The sequence below is a fragment of the Hermetia illucens genome, chromosome 3 (genome assembly GCF_905115235.1).
Source record: "Hermetia illucens chromosome 3, iHerIll2.2.curated.20191125, whole genome shotgun sequence".
NCBI lineage: Eukaryota > Metazoa > Arthropoda > Insecta > Diptera > Stratiomyidae > Hermetia > Hermetia illucens.
The window spans coordinates 146,313,831-146,331,943 of NC_051851.1; the positions used below are offsets into that span (position 1 = coordinate 146,313,831).

The 18,113-nt window shown below is 44.7% G+C and overlaps 1 protein-coding gene across 1 annotated transcript in view; it reads left to right on the forward strand.

The window, feature by feature from the left end:
- The window catches only part of LOC119652749 (bromodomain-containing protein DDB_G0270170), a 196,362-nt gene that overhangs the window by 20,718 nt on the left and 157,531 nt on the right, over positions 1-18,113 (forward strand). The window lies entirely within an intron of this gene.

Consider the following 18,113-nt stretch of genomic DNA (forward strand, 5'->3'; position numbering starts at 1 on the left):
AAACTGGCAAGTGGAGATCTGTCAAAGTGACATTCCACGGGAGTAAAAAAAAATCAGCATAACTTGCCTTTTTCAGCACATTGCATGCTTCCGTTCTGATGAGCACAAAGCCCCGAACTCCTGTCACAGACAGACTGTAAGCTAAATCAATGCTCTGTTGCGTCTAGCACACTAATCCGAAGCTGTTTGACAGATCACTTTAGACCAGGTCCATTCAGTCGAGTCAGCCTCAGCTACCCGGATATATCTCCTTTGCATCTCACTCTTTTTCGCTTTGAAAATGCCTTGACTACAACGTATAACTCTTTTCTACTATCATCATTACTGCAAGCTCCGAGGCGGTACGATAGGCAGACGCAACTCCCAAAGCCCCTCACCGTTGTACTTGTGCTAGGCGCTTGTAGTAAATCTGTTCATTGAGGGAGCCTGGCATTTCTTTGGAACCGTACAATAAACGATGCCTTCTTGAGGAAGAACTTCCGGCGTTGGAGACCAGTCGGCGAATCGCAAATATTCCAGCTGCATCCTTGCATCCGGTGTTGCAAAACTGCTGGAAGAAGCTCATCTTCGTGTTTTTCATAATGGCGAGGTATTTCATCGCCGACTTTGATAAGACCATGATTTTAATAAGCTAATAGGGAGGTCCTCCTTGGTCAGGGCGACCGCTACGGTTTTTTCCGGAGAACCAATGCTTAGTGTGCGCTGAGTTTATGCAAACATGCGTACAATAAACAATACTGCAATACCATCCACGGATCGAGGATAGATCCCTGAGCTACTCCCAATGAAACCTACATTTTGCGCTATTCTTCCCGGGTCTCATCAAATAGGATGCTGTCTTTCAAATAGTTCCTCAGCACCCGCAAAAAAAAGCGTAGAATATGAAAACCATTGCCAGAGCCTCAAGAATGTCGTACCGCCTCATATGGTTGTTATATCTAACGTCACGAGCAGTCAAGCAGCTTCCCTGCTGTGTCCAATATACTGAAAAGACGGTACGCTACTAATCAGCACAGGCTTCACAACCTTCCACTAGGAGGAACAAACACTCACTGTCAAACATGCGTTGAATGTACTGAGTAACGAGACCGGCTTATACTTGGATACAAATTCCAGCACTTCGCTGGGAATATCATCCGGTCCTGATGCTTTTTCGGCCTTCATGGACAATACGGCCCCTTCCAAACAGTAGGCTTTCCTTAATACCCGCCTTCCCTTTCATCGACAGCGTCAGCTCGGATGTTGAGAAGAGGAAAAAGGCCTGTACAATTTGTTGCATCTTAACTGCAACAAATTTTTTGGTAACCAACTTATATCCAAAGCCCCATGTGTCCCTGTTAACGTCGCTGTTTAGCTCCTGCCTGCAATAAGTCCTTTCCTAGCAGCCATCTCCAAAATTTCTGTGCCTCGAGAATCTGACGCAAACCCGATTCGAAGACTCTGGCGTTAAAGGTTAAAGTATTTTTCACCTAGAACTCCCCCTATTTTATTTCGACTCTCGTTTTTCAAGGCGAAAACCGAACATAAAGCGCATGTGGAGAAACGTCACTTCCGCGCAATGAACCCAAACGACAGCACCTCCACGACCGTGGACCCACGCTTGGACGCACCTCTCACCCAAATGGAAGCATATCGCGATGTATCTGCATATCGCGATGGTGAGCTTCTACCCCGAAACTGCTCCCTGGGAAGCAACAAGCCAGCTGTCTTTTCTTACAACATTTGCCCTATCAAGTCGTAAGCAGTAGCCCTTCTACGTATATCATCCTGCTGCTTACCTCACTTTTCCCTTTCCGCGATTCTTCAAAATCGCCTAGAACGGGTAAAATGAAGCACATCTTCTCTCTGCAGACTGCGGTCCTTGCAAAGAACATAGATTTCCCCCAACTTGCAAGTGATCGCTTGGTGCCCGGGTTCACCACAATTGTAACACAAATTGCTTCTGTCCTACACTTACCGAATCTCCGCTATGTGTCCGTAGGCTTAGCACTTTAAGCAGCGGGTGGATCTTTGTTTTCCCGCAATGAAGAAGCTGACTCGCTATCTTTTCAGCGACAGTGACAATGGTCAATTTTTGTCCTGTGAAGTTGATAGATGTAACTCCCACCTTTTTATGAAACATTTATGAAACTCCTTTTTTCCGCTTGCCCCACCTCTTCTGAGAGGTCCGCGAAACCATCCGAATTCCATACTTCACACATGGAGCCCAGGCTGGAAACTACTACTTTCGTGCCTGGACTGTATAGCAGAAGGTACTGTTCTTGTCAGCCTTCGACCCAAGTTCGTCTACCCCAGCGTCTTCTGTTTTAACTTTGTTGGGGATTTCTCGTACAATTTCTGCGAGAGATCTCGGCTTGATGAAAAGGGCCTCTGATCGTGGTTTTCTAATTCTCTTTTTCTTTGACGCTGAAGTGTCGTCTTAGTTAATCTCGACTTTCTTAAACTTTCGGCTATTGCCGGTTGTGTCGTCGTAATTATTGTTGTTGTTGTTGTTGTTGTTGTCATTGCAATTATGTCCCGGCTGGAAGCCTTGAAGGTTTCTGGCAAGTGGTCAATTTATTGAGAAAGTGGGGGTCTATGTTCACAGTTTCCCGCGTGTTTTGTGCGCTCTGCAACCGAAATTGTTCCTGCTCAATATATAGGGTTCTCTTGAGGGCCGTCCATGCCTAACGAGAACTGAGAACAGCTCCACATAAGTGCCAACCAATATGTAGTTGTTCGCCACTGTGCTTGCTAGTTAATATCCGCAGTGTCTTTGGCAATTCCATCTATCAGACATTATTATACAGAATCTAACGTGCTTTATGGCCGATGCATCTGAACGCGCCCTGCGCATACCTTGAAGATCAAATGTCATCTGAAATCGTGATAAACATAAGGGCAGAACCTTACTTCGAGTCCAGGAAGAAAATTATGCAACCCCCTTCTTTCATTTCAATAAAATCTATCTATCGGAGATAACCCCCCCTTTTCTCGTCTCGTCAGATCTACTTCCGCAACACACTTTGCACGCCAAAACTATCGTATTGATCCTCTGGGTTACTTGCATTCTTGAAATAAAGGGCCTAAACTTCGGGATGGGCGGGGCCCGGATTTTCTAAATACGAGCCTATTTGAAGGATACTCATAAAAGTAGTCTTCGTCGTATGCTGAGGAAATTAAAAGAAATTGATCCGAAAAAAATTGCACACTACCGTGAAAATTACGCACAAAGTCCGGGGGAAAAAACCAGGCCGCCCCTTATTATTTCAATTTGTTATGTTCGGGGCCTCCGGAAAGGATCCACGCTAGAAAGCGATCTCTCTCTTTCTTACTCTCTCGTCAGGCGTCTTCCGGATCTTAGGCAAAATAAAGCATAGTCTTGGAATGCACGGCCCTACCTTGGCATCTTAGTGCCTCCAGGCATTAAAAATAGCCTTATTGTTGTGAGAGTATTTATAATAAATATAAATTCTTGGAATAAACAAAAAACTGAGTTGTTAGTCACATTAAAAATATGAAAACTTTTTGAAAAACAAGTCTAAACTAGCTCCTTTGGCCAGCTATTTCGTCATATCTTCTAAAGAAAAAAGAAGGAGCGTATCTTGACATGAAGATTCTCTAAACTGTGAAGATCGAAAAAGTTACATTATAAAAACATAGATTTTTAAATCACAAAATACGTAGTCCCCTCTTAAGTCCACGCTCAGGGACAGAAACTGTTGAATATGATTCCGCTCCTTTGATAAAGGAACTCGGGACAGCCACGAAACAAATCTTCCCTGAAACGTAAATCACTTCTATCATTACTATGTCCTGCAAGTATTGCTTTTAGTCAATGATTGATCCTTTCGTATTGGCATACCTGAATGATTCCTTCCTGATGACGTTTGAGAAATAGCATTCCAATTGAACGGATTCATATAGTACTTGACACCTTGGCTTGGCATACACTGCATCACTTGATATTAAATGTTAAATGCACTGCATTGGCTTTGACCTCAACAGCAACAACAAAATCCGCACCATTGTCCTTTCTACCAACAGATTAGTTCTAAGCCTTCCTCGACATCTGTGTCTACCTAGTCATCGGGCCATCCTACACAATGTTAAACGAAGAGCTGCATTCATTTGCAGTGCAATCAGAGGATACACTGCTATTGGTCAATGCGAGAGATTCAAAGATATATTTTTGAATTTGCACTTTGGACTCATCAAACCATCTTATGATGCTGATGCCTTTGCGGCCAACACCGGCATCACCTACCGATCGGCTTCAACTTACTACAAACTCTCGCCACCAAACCAAAAGTTCGCAGAATAAAAAAATTGTGGGCCGAAAAGTCTGTCACGCGTCTCTCAATTTTCCTCTGCTACCACCTTCTACAATGAAAGTTAATCTCTCTTTCGCCTGTATCCGCCGCCTACTCCCCCTCCTCTAACTGCAATTTTTTGCCGAAAATCATCCGCTATTATCTCAAATGTTAAACACGCTTGGGTCGTGCGCAGATCACCTACTTTTGTATGCATTCCTCTGGCCCTCGTTTCTCTCAAATGTACAAGTTCTGTTGTAGAAGGTAATACTCTTTCTTACCTTAAGGAACCTACGCCACTGGTTGATAGATGCCACCGGGGTGAAGACTAAGTGCAGGCATCTGAATGCTATGTTCGTCCTTAAACTATCTTAATAGACGGACCGGACCTCTTGGGAAGCATCCCACTTTTTCTCTTGTGGTCCACGAACCCTTCACTTGGAATTAAAAAGTTTTTAAAAGAAAGGGTTGACTGGCGTAGAACGCTATGCAAGCGTTCTTAACCTGCAACTTTATAAAAGTTGTTGCTTGCCGATAACTTTGTTCGCCAAGGCAAGGCAAACCCATAAGACGCTACCTCACCTCTGTCCTGCAGAGTATCGTGAGTAAAAGCAGCTAGTCCTTTAGTTGTTGCCTAGGCTCAGCCAAAGCTGCAACTGACACTTTTCGGTCAATATAATTCATATCCAGTAGAAAGTCGAATTGATATATGCGGAGCATCACAGGGCAGAGATGAAGCACCGTCTGGTGAGTTTACTTTTAGCCTGGCGAAATCGGCAGGTATTGGCTCAAGAGAAAGAGTGATCCGTGTACTATGATGAAGGAGTGAGTTGCATCCCAAAATGAGTATGGCCAACCATTTAGTAGCTGGCGGGCTCAGGACCACTTTATCCTGAACCTAAAACAGTTGCTAGAAGCTTACATTTATACTTCGAAGATAGTGAGGGTTCGCATCCGTTCAAGGAAGAGGAATCCAAGTATCTTAGCGGACAATAGCTTCAGATGAACTTCCCCTGAATTCGTGCTAAACCGGGTTCTGATGTTCACGAAAACACCTTCTCCAAAGCACCCTTCAAAATCTCGTTGATAGGAGCAGAAAACATCATTGATACTAACATACCCAAATCTTCGGTAATATTTCATTGCTGATTTGATTAGTTTATTGTGGTTCTTGGAATAGATACTGCCCACTCCGTATGACACCCATCCAAGCGTCTCCTGGAGCCCGTGGAATACTGGTTATATTGTGGGGAGTCCTCCAGAGATTTAATACATAGGAAGTTAGATTGATTAACCAGACGTTCTTTAGAGTCTCATGACCATGACAAGCTGTCATCGCTTTGAAAACTTCACGTACGCAATTCCAAGTGTGTTGTACATAGCTAAACGAAACTACTTTCAGCTACTTCCATGACAGGAAAGCATTTGTTCAAGGTGTCAGTCAGCATGTATGGGTTAATGTGGAGTCCGCCTGCCCACAAGGATCTATCGCAGGTCCATTTACATGGCACTTATCGATGAAGTGTTGGGCGAGCTTAGTTTCGTCGTTACTTACACAGATGATCTTCTCAGTCGTGTTGAGGGGAACAGCCGACTTAAACTCGAACAGCGGATCATTCAGTACATCGTCGTCTCTTAAAGTCGGTGTCGCGGTCTCAACAAAGAAAACCACCACGTTGTTGCTCAAAGGAAACTTACGTCGTTTGCCACTCATCGAGTTGGACAGAGCGAATTTAAAATACCGAAAGTCAGTGGCATACTTGGAAGTCACAATCGCGGGACATATGTGCTTGCCCCCCACCTGATCGAGCTCAGCACGCGTTTGACAAAATTGGGGTTGAGTCGTTTGGTGAGGTGTGAATGAGGTCTAAACAGGAGAGCTGCTAGATCCATGTATGTGGGATTCTTTCTTTCAGGCACTGCGTACAGGTTCCCTGTGTTGTATAATTTTAAGATTAGGGTGCAGGGCAGAAAACTCTTCTACGCTTGTCAGCGCTTGCTGGCTATCCTTCCTCTTGTCTTAGGGGTAGCCCGGCGTGCGATAACTTACAGGGTCGGGAAGGGCGTAGCTTTGTTGCAAACGGATTTAGTTAGTGGGGATCAAGTGGCGAGGTTAGGGCCGCTTCTGGTCAAAAAGTTGTTAGATGAGAGTGTGACATCTAAGTGATATTTTAGATGGAACGAAAGTGGGAAAGGTCGGGTCACATATGAATACGTGAAATGTGTGGTCACCGGAGGAAGTTTTATCGTCCCCTTCGAGCTCGAAATGGGCTTCCTGCTGACGAAGCATGCAGACTGAATGAATTTCTATTCTCGCGGAACCCGCAGTCAGTCAGGGTTGCTTTCTCTGTGGGTCAGATTCAGAGGACTGTTTTCATGCCCTCTGTATCTGGCCAGCGTACTATGACATCCGCAAGCTAGACGACATGGGCGCACATATAGTGAACATCTGCAGTACGATGGGCGAATGGCCACAGTGGCCGGAGTGGAGTTGCGCTGTACAACTCTGATGCCGTACCCTTTCGTTAAACTCCCAAGACCTTCACTCCTTTTGAGGATATGGGAAGTGTTCCATCCGGTTTAAACAGGCGACTTTGTATTGCTGAGCGTGGTCTGAAGTGCTGGGGATGACTCTGATGTTTCGTCAGAACCATAGTATCCTTTTTTCGTAGCTTCTGTAGCATTTATATGTAAGGAAGTTAATTATCGCCAAACTGATTTTGTCCTCCCTATGCTCAAAATATTGAGCAGCGAATCAATGCCTAACGATTGAGAACGAAGCATTATCTATCCCAGGGCTGCAATTATATAGCTATTATGTTGTCGAGTACCATCGGTTGGGATATGCCCATCAGTTGCACCCTCCTTTCATCGATTTCAATGCCGCCTATTATAGCATAGCCAGGGTAAAAGTGTAGACGACAATGAAAAAATTCAGCATTCCCATCAAATTGAAAAGACTCACTAGGCTGACCCTGATCAATATGTGAGGCCAGATAAGAGCAGCAGGGTCACTCTCAATACTATTCTAAGGCAAAGAGATGCCCTATTTTAACCTGACCTGGGAAAAAGTGGTCTGCGATGCTGATGTAAATGTGAGAGGCACTATCGTCTTAAAGTCAACAGAACTACTGGCCTATACTAACGATATCGATATTATGGGAAGAACAATCGGAAATGTGCCGTCGACCTTCATCCAGATCGAGCAGATGGCAATCACCGCGAATTAATGGTTTGAACATAAATGAAGGAAAGATGAAATACATGACGGCAATGCCATCGTCTAAAACGAAAAAAGCAGCCAACAGCAGCAGTTCCAATCGAAACGTGTTAAGTTCATAGTTCAGACAACGATTTTGCCAGTCTTCATATATTTCTTAGAGACTTGGGTTCCTAGCAAGGAAAATTACCAACTGTTAGTCCCGTTTGAGAGAAGTAGAGGATGAAAAATTCTGTTGTTTTTAATGACATTGGATGCATTTGTTTGGTCAGCTTTTTTTTCTGCAGCGTGTGGGATTTTTACTCACTAAGACCACCCCCTAACCCCTGTCCTCTTCTCCGCGGAATCACTACAATGTATTTCGTCGCGGGGTGGACATGGCTCTAGCCTCTCCCTTCGCCCATTGATTTCATTTGCAACTGCGTCTTTCTAACCTCCTCTGCCTCTCTCAACCTGCACTGAATCCACTTCCATCCATTCCAGTTCTCCTAGCACGCAAGAATTTCCCCAATTATATTTTGCCGGTGCTTCTATTCTCCATATGTCTTCTTTAGACGCTTCCTTTTCTCTGCGTATCTACGACAACCGTCGTAGCTGGGACAGTTGGCTGAGCTGTCCAGTTTAAACCTAAGTGTTTAGGTCTTTCTATAAACCGCATTCATCTTTTGAGCATTACATGTGGTGTGCAATGCAGTGGACTAAATTGGCGCTCCATAGAGCAGTATAGAGCTCACCACGCTAGCTATAAGCAGTCTACGAATGCATCGCGGGCCCCCAACATTTGTCACCATCCTTACCAGGGCCTTGGTGCTAGCATATTGCAAGTGCTACTTGAAATTGACCCTCGCATCTATTATCACTCCCAAGGTCTTTAATTGTTGATTTCGAAGTTATGATATGCTTCCCCATTCCAATACGGGCAGTCGTTTCTTCACGCCACTTTATGATTAGCACTACCTTTGTTTTCTCCCCCACCTGCATTTTTTAGCCACTTCTTTATAACAGTGATTTCTTCGGTTGAATCTAATTCCACATCCACAACAACAATCAGCGCTATGTCATCGGTGTAACCCATTATTATGGCCTCGCTAACAACTGGGACGTAGAGAACATCATTATACATGGTGTTCCACAATAGCGGTCCTAGAACAGAGCCCTGTGGAACGCCCGCGGAGACAATGTGTTCTTTGGGTTCCATTATCTATGTCGTACCAGAGCCTCCTATCTGTTAAATAGCTGTCAACTTACGCAGTTCAGTAAATAGGTACACCAATTGCGCCAATGACCCCCCTATAAGGTTGAAACTGACCGAGTTGAACGCATTTTGCACGTAATCACGTGCATCACAGCACAATACTTGCTTCTACCAACCCTTCCATGTATCGCATTTTTAGCTAAGCCAAAGACCAGTTTGATAGCATCGACGGTTGATCTGGTCGTACGAAAGCTGAATTATCGGCGTGATAAGCCTCGCAGACTCTACAGACGGGAGCAATCTGTTGTAGATTATTCGGTCAAACTTTCCCATAATGTCCAATAGATATATAGGTCTATAGGTAGATGGTTCACCAGGAGGCTTACCAGATTTACGCAACAACATCCATCTTTCATGTCTCGAGGAAGATCCCATCCGCCAAGCATGCTTCAAACAACCAGCTTAAGGGCTTTGTTTGGTATACCGTCGAAACCCGACGCTTTGTTGTCTCCCAGCCTACCACAAATCTTTCGGTACTTCTTTTGACTTTACTAGGGGGTGCGGTTGGCCCCATAGTGAGAGCTTCATGGGGGTTGTGGTTACGTTCAAGCGAGCAGAGACCTTCAACACGGGTGCCGTACTCCTTAGTTCGGTAGAAATTTAGGTAGGTCTTGCAGCCACCAGTATGAATGCTGAGCCATGCACTTGGTATAGACTGCTATCGTCGCAGCTTGCTTCGGCGGGACTCTGATTGTGGTCACAAAATCAATCCGTGTCTTAAGAAGACCGTGGGATTAAGTCTCCATGACAGGTACTCACGTTAAACCGCCTAGGACTGACTGACTGTCTTTACTAGGGGTACTACAGCCACATCTAAAGATGTCAGACGACTGTAACCGCTTATGTTTGGTCGGCCTATCGCGGGACCTGTCACCAAGAGAGATCAGGTAGGATTTAGCATAGTGGAATAACTCCAACTATATTTATTTCTTTCCCTGATCTCAGCACTTTATTTTTGTTTTACTCAGGATAGTTCAAGGTACGTTAACTCAAACCCTCCTTCTTTACCTGGGCCTGGGACCAACATACTGTTTAAGAAGCATGGCGAACGATATACCCGCGGTTGTGGATAAATCCCGTTCAACAAGTTGTGGTGAGCTGAATCTTTAATCTGTATGGATGAGAGCGATCCAGTCCGGAAAGGCTATAAGGGGGAAATATCCTTGGTAAAGAAAGAACGTGCGGCAGACCCTGCCTCAGATATGGCGTAGTGACATAGATGACGTAGTCTAGGGCACCAGATAGCTTTTAGGAGTATTAAATTGCACAACCTCTGCTCCAAACGCGGATCTCTGAGGTCCCTTACTAAAGCAGGCCTAGACCGGATAGCGCCGTTGATGATGATGATTTCATTCTTTCTGACAAAACAATGTTGCTTCGACTTTGGATCTACACCGAATGACATATTTGAGTTTTACAGTCAAACCACAAACCTTCTCCCGATAACCACTTGCTTTTCCCATTTATGAGGAGTCGGAACGGCAGATTCTTCTTTTAAGGCTCTTTTTCCCTGAACACAACCCAGCGAAGGATGAGAAACATTTGTTTGATTTATCACTGCCATAAGCGATCTTTCTAGTTCTTTGAAATGTGCCTTCTATCTAATGGCTAGATCCTCAACAATTTGATTTGCATAATCCTAAGAACCAAATTTAGCTATCTGGATTTTTTCTCTTCGGACTAAGTTCAAATTAGAATCACTAGCAAATGGCAAAAGCCAATACCCGGAAAAGTACACAGTCTTAATCGACCAACCTTCAATCCATCTTCGACCTATCGATAAGACTAGTTACTTAGGCATCACATTAAGTCTCATTACCACTAACTGCCATTCAGTCACATTGAAACTAACAATCTCATAGTCCACACGCCCATACCCAATTCTGATCACGCAAATTGGCCAAAAATTTTTGAAATACTTTCATGACAGGCTATTGTCCCCGGATGAACGCAGACTGTAAAATTAACGAAAAATCGAAATGAAACAAAAGCACTGAAGCTCCACATACCCGTTCGCGTAGCGCTAATCTTCCTACCTTTCAGCCACTGGAAGCAGTGCAGCAGGTTGATCTGATTGGCCAATCAAGTGCGGTAGCCACCGACGCTAGAATATGTTGGCATCATGGCACCGTGAACCTTGCCGAAATGGTGCTGAAATTAAGAAGAAGCAGCAGTTGGTAGCGGTCGAAGTTAATTCATTTGAACCATCTGAGGAGCCGGACAGGGTGGTGGAACCAGAGATTACCTCCCTGAATTTCGAAGAAGCAGCACGTCAGCCTATGACCGCGCCATCATAATGGGCTTGAAACTAGATTGAGACCCAAACTGAACCACTCATCCCTGCATCACCCTGTGAGCCTCCAACCAGCTCGATCCGATCAATAGTTCGATGGCGTTACCCATTAAGCAGACAATCCACACTGGCCCCCATATCTCAAAACTTGCACGGTCGTAAAAAAGATGAAAAAATGAAGGTTAAAAATGGTTAGAATTTCCAGACACAAACAAAGTTATGTCGTGCATATTAAGTTTTTGATGACCGCGGCGACAGTAACAAAAATGACGCTCGAGCCGTGCTAGAAGGTAGGTAGTACGCACAAGTACCCCATTATCAGACTCTTCGCTCCTTTTGGCCACATATTCCCGGTCGCGGTGGTTCAGGTTTTAGTTCGTAGAGTTTTCAGACATTCCTTCGCACGAAGAGGCCTCTTGGGCCGGTCACCACGTTCGGTAGTCGCACATTACATTCCGCCCATTTCCATTATAATTCTGAACCCAGCACCGCACAATCCACTGATGGATGCCTATAAATTGAATTTCAATTCGGAATAGGTTGACATACTTGCTCCGTGGTAGCGACGGGGTCTTGGGATGTCAGCTCGGGATTTGAAGGTTGTTTTGTGGGTTAGAGTCAGGTCTAAAAAGGGAAGTGATGAGAAATGCTGGGGCTATGGGATGCTTGGCATGATTGGGTCTGGATAAGGCAAGTATTGTGCGAGTTCTGCTCGGGTATTTTGGACTTTTTTCAGATCTCAATCGACATCTTTCCATTACGAATTCTATATACAAACAAAAATTCGGTGGCCATATTTGAGCAATATTCAGTCGATGTCAATTTTGTAAAAGTTCAAGGTAAAAGGGCCACCAACTCAGACAGTGAATATTGAGTCCTCAGATAGTTAAGCCTCGGTCATTAAGGGACTTCATTCAAGATTAACAATTAGTGCCCTCGACATCATCATCATTAGACGAAAGTGATAGGCTCCTAAAGGGTCCTAAAAATTTCCGTACCCTCAGGTCGGCCCTTTCAGCAAACAGGGAGATTTTTCGTACCACAGCTCACAGTTGGAGATAATATCTCAAGGGAATGCCTCATGTCTTCACCTACGCTTCTGCCCCTTTTGCACCATAATATACTTTTATGTGGTTATTCGTCCTGAAATTCGTTACTCGTCCTTTTGTTTATATAGTCTAGATTATACTGAGTTCTAGCTGATCGCGTTGAGTTTGAATTGTGTTCGGCCGGATCGGAGCTGGAAGTTAGTTGTCGGGTCATCTTTTTCTTACTTCCGCTCTTGGCCGCCAGTAAGAGTCCCCTGATGGCTATAGTTGATACCACAAATCGCGAAGAAATGTTCTCTGAACCCGGTATGAAGTTACCTTATTTTTTAAAGAGGGAGTATATATACCAATTGCCTTTATTGGTATGAATTCCAATCATGCACCTGGCATTCACATCCGTTTCTCCCATTTGATGAATAAGGAGGTTCAAATCCTTGGGTATGAATAATCTGAAATTCATTTCCCTCTCCGGCGGAATAGAACGTTAAGTCCTCTATTTTGTATTTGCCCATCAATTAACCACCTCAGATTTGATGCTTTAAGGTTAATATGGCTTAAATAATCTTTTTGTGAATTATATGGTATAGTTCCAACACTGGGCGCTGTAACACATCATCATCATCAACGGCGCATCAACCGGTATCTGGTCTAGGCCCTGGAACTCCAGACATCCCGGTTTTGCCAATTCGATATCCCTAAAAGCTGTCTGGCGTCCTGGCCTACGCCATCGCTCCATCTCAGGCAGGGTCTGCCTCGTCTTCTTTTTCTACCATAAATATTGCCCTTATAAACTTTCCAGGTGGGATCATCCTCATCCATACGGATTAAATGACCCACCCACCGTAACCTATTGAGCCGGATTTTATCCACATCCGGACGGTCATGGTATGGCTCATAGATTTCGTCATTGTGTAGACTACGGAATCGTCCATCCTCATGTAGGGGGCCAAAAATTCTTCGGAGGATTCTGCTCTCCAACGCGGCCAAGAGTTCGCAATTCTTCTTGCTAAGAACCCAAGTCTTCGAGGAATACATGAGGACTGGCAAGTTCATTGTCTTATACAGTAAGAGCTTTGACCCTATGGTGAGACGCTTCGAGCGGAACAGTTTGTGTAGACTGAAATAGGCTCTTTTGGCTGACAACAACCGTGCGCGGATTTCACCATCGTAGCTGTTATCGGTTGTGATTTTCGACCCTAGATAGGAGAAATTGTCAACGGTCTCAAAGTTGTATTCTCCTATCCTTATTTGTGTGTGCTATAACATATAATCAATGCTCAAGCGTTCGAGTGGTTTGTAATGTGCATGCAAAAACGTCCTTTCAAGAGGATTCGAAAGATCTTCGAATTCTCTTCAACCGAATGATTCTCTGGTGAGCATTGACCATTTCGTGGAGCCTTTATTTTCCGTCTCCATCCTTGTATAATATTTTCCGTCAGGACTAGGCATGTTCATCTACATTTGACGCTATGAGGAAAGGAGAAGAGGGGAAGGGGGTTGTAGCAAAACTTCAACAGCAAGAAACACTTATGAACAAAAATCAAGAAGAAAAAGCGTTTTTTCAATTTTAATTAGATTCATTGCCGAAGAAAGCAATATCTTTTTATCCTTCAAAACCACCTTATTTGTTATTAGGAGAAAAAAGATATGTCGCAGTAGAATTGCTAGCCAAAGTATATAAGGGATGGGATATTTGCCAACTAAGCCTACTTCCAATTGCTAATTGAAGCGTTCTCCCAATCTAGAATTTCCACCATGCAGTATTTACCAATATTAAGTTTCTCGTGCATTGTATAGTAATTCCGGCCAAATCAGCAGTCATTTTTACTCACCCCTGATGTGATAGACCTCCTCTGACGAAGTTGTGAATGGGCAAGAATAATCTGGCGTAAATAACCCACTTCTAAAAAGTAGTCAAATTAAGGAAGGTAAGGACACCGTGGTTCCAAATGCCCATGCCATGCCATGTCCTGGTACTCCCATTGAAGCAGTTCCCTCTCTAGACCGGACTCAGATTGCCAACTTTGGAATGTCTTTCGATTTCAGAGGACATGCAGCTCCCTCACGATATTCTTCCAATGGCAATTCAAGGAGGAGCACTTTGCTAGAAGCCTTACTGCTGCTTTGGCTTCTAAAAATGGGCTCCCTACTGTGTCTAGCAGTATAACCTCAATATCTTCTCAGAAGGTTGTGCAATAGGTCCCTAAATCTGAGTTCACTTCATCTGCAATGCCTTCCTCCATCAGGGTTCCTTCAACTCACTCTGCATCCCTGATTCAGCGGCTCCTATGCGACAAGTTACGGTCAATCCTGTCTCTCTCCATCACGCCTTCAACGGGACAATATCCGCAGCCTCCGCAGCAGGTCATGAATCAGAGCACCGCCGCTCCACTTTTTGACATCGTTCCCATTGTCAATGAAGCTCCACTTCCCGCCGCTGCTATATATCCTGGCACTTCATCCACCCATGCCAGCGGCCCCGGGTTGAAGGCGGCGTCCCCACCTAAACAGCTATTTATCTCCAGGCTAGGGTTCGCAGCTTATAGGGAGGATGTGCTGGAATACATAAACAGCAAAGTTGGTTTACTTTCTCATCTGTCCTATGTCAAAGTGACAAAAGACAACAACATCGACCTAGTGATTGCGAATTTCAAGGTCACTTATCTTCACAAATTTGACGTCTTCCCTTCCCCCCCCCCCCCTTCTTTCTGGCCAAAAGGTGTATTCATCAAGACATACAAGCGCACCATTTCGCGGGTAAATTTCAAGACAACTCGCCTGTCTCGCGAGCAATGTAACTAGATCCGTGTGGAGAATAGAATGTTAAGGGATTAGGAACCAAGCTGGAGGCCTTCAATTTATCCGCGTTTGCTCAGCAGAACCATGCCATCTACATCTCCGGCTGGACAATGAAATATTAAATTCGGAGCTCCCTGAAGGGTACTCCACTTTCCGTTGTTATAGGGACCGGGATCCATCTCGTAAGTCCACCGGCGATGGGTTTCTAATTCTAATAGAAAATACACTCTCCGACAAACTCGTCTTCCCCTCTGGTTTTCCTTTTGATGTGGTTTTTCTTCGTGTCCCCTCACCCAACTCCCTCCCATTCATTGTTTCTTGTATATGCGTCCCCTGTACTTGCCCTTGTTATTTGATTTACTTGACAGTTTATCTGAACTCCTTATTGTCAGATTCCACTCCCTCCCTCCTCCTTTGCGGAGATTTTAACCTCCCCATGGTCCACCGGCTTAATCATCCTAGCCTTTTAATTCCTTCCAACAACCTCTTGCATTCTTTCCTTCTACTTTCTTCCTTTATGAACACTTGCTATGCCCTGAATTTCAATACCACCACAAACTCCTTGGGCGGCACTCTCAATCTCTTCCTTTCCAACCTCCCCAAGCGCCAATTCTCTTTATTTCCTATCCTCGTATGTCAAAACTGACGCTCACCACCTTCCACTTGAATTTGAAGCGGAGCTCGTCGGTTTAAACTCCAAAACTGCCCGCAAAGCCAACTTTGACGGTCTCAACTCAGCTTTAGCGTCTATCGACTGGGTTCACTTATAAAGCAACTCAACGTGTGATCAAAGTCTTAGCACCTTTTACAATATCCTGTCCGATCTCCTCTCCTGTTATATCTCTTCCCTCCCCCCCGCTTGCCTGCGTTCGTACCCAACCTGGTTCACAACGGGAATCCTTAATAACATCCTCCTGAAGGACTGTGCTCTCCCGCAGTGCAACCTTGATGCTCTGGACCGTTGGTGTTCAGTTAACACTGAATGTCAGCAAATGCCACTGGATGTGCTATTCTCTTAGTGGGCAACCCCTTCCACTATTGACTTCCTTCCAAGACCTGGGTGTAATATTTGATGATAAACTTCTTTTCAATTCCCACTTCGTTGACATCATCAATAGAGCTTCCAAAATATCTGGTTTTATCCTACGTTCCTCCTCCGACTTCACCTCAATTCAGCCCTCCTTAACACTCTTCAGCTCCCTTGTCAGAAAGATCCTTGAATATTGCTGCGTAGTCTGGTCCCCCATCTGCATCCATGACTGTCGCACTCTTGAAATTGTACAACGCAAATTCACCCGGACCCTCTTCTAGAAAAAGAATCTACCACGGATTGACTATCCGTCACGACTCCAAACCGTCAATCTCTCTTCTCTGCAGCAAGGCCGCATCTTCTTTGATATGTACCCCCTTTTCAAACTCTGTAATTGCCTTATGATATTATTTTCTGCACCGCCTCTCGTAATACAAGTATTGCGATTTACTTTCATTCCTCGTCCTACAACGCCGGATATTTTTGAAGTACCCTTCGCGGAGCTCGAGATTTACGATCACTCCCCGTCCTACAACGCCCTACAGCTTGGGTCCTTTGTCAACTTTACTAGTTATGATATTCATTTTCGAAGCTTTATTGTCTCCTTCCCACAACCCTCACTATCATCGTGATGCCAAATTTCTGGACGTGCAGTCAACAAGCCTTCCTTACTTAAGAAATAACTCCTCAATAGTCTTTCGAAGAGCACTAGGGTATTGATTAGTTCTTTACTTATTCAAGTCACCGTAACCAAAAATACGGCAATATCCTATGTCCGTATGAAAAAGGATATTTACCAAAACTGGGGAGGGCGGGGTTCATTTGCCTGTTAAAACTCATTTTTCGGGGTCCTATTCCACGGCGGAAAATGACAACATTCTGTTCACATCCCAATATCAGACAGAAGGAGTTAGAAGGGAAATTGGAAATTTGTAAAAGAGGGCATTGGCAGAAATTAGCACCCCCATTTTAGGCGCAGACTTTCTGTGTCACTAGGGCCGTTGGTTGCCCAGCAGAACAAAGTCATGATAGACCCCACTTGCGCAAAAACGACACTCTTTTCATTATTTTCGGGGACATTGCCGTCTATTGCATTTGCGCACTCTTTTCAAAATATCGCAACATCACTACTGAAAGTAGTATCTCCCAGCAGGTTAAGCACGATGTGCAGCAGCACATCAACCCTATCGGGTTGCTGATCTTCTCGAAGGTACGTCATCTGTCACCCTAGAAGCTTGCTGTTGCAAGCAAAGAGTTTGGGGATCTCATGGAACAGGGTATTTGGAGACTTTCTAATAGCATTTGGTCATCTCGACTCCATTTGGTCTGCAAGCCAAACGGCGAATGGAGGCCTTGCGGAGGTTATAGGCGTCTGAATGCTACGGTATCCTATCCCACTCATGGATTTCGCGCATCCACCAACAAACTGCCATATTTTCGCGACCTTGGATCTGGCCGAGGCGTATCACCAACTCCCTGCTGCACCTGAAGACATACCGAAAACGGCTATCTGCACACCTTTCAGACTCTTCGAGTGCACCAGGATGACTTTTGACTTGTGCAACGCTGCGCGGAGAGATTCATCCACTCTGTCCTACGAAACTTAAACTTTTGTTTCGTTTAGATGGATGATGTTTTGGGCGCCTCTTCTTCCGAATCTAAGCATTTCGACCATCTCGAGTGCATTCTTCAACATCTCGTTGAGGGCGGGCTTGTTCTAAACGTTGACAAGCGCAAATTCCTACAGAAGCAGGTGAAATTTATCCCTGATCGAATTCAACCATGCCCAGACAAGGTTGAAGCAATAAATACTTTCCCCTGCCAACCACGGTGAAGGATCTGCGAAGGTTCTTGGGCATATTAAACCTCTATCGTCATTGCCCAAGTCCGCTCATCACCAAGCGATCTTAAACGCTTACTTGTCTGGTCCCAAAACCAGAGATTCTCGCGAGGTTGCGTTGTCTACTGAGGCCGTCCAGGTGTTTCAAATTGTCAAACAACAGCATGTTGATGTTGCACTTCTGGCATTTACTCGGCCAGATGCATTCCTAGCTGTGTTCGTCGACGCCTCAAACACAGCGATAAGCGCCGCTCCACACCAACGGTTGAATCAAACCTGGCAACCGTTGAGCTTCTTTTTAGAAGCAACTCAACCCAGCTCAACGTAACTACAGC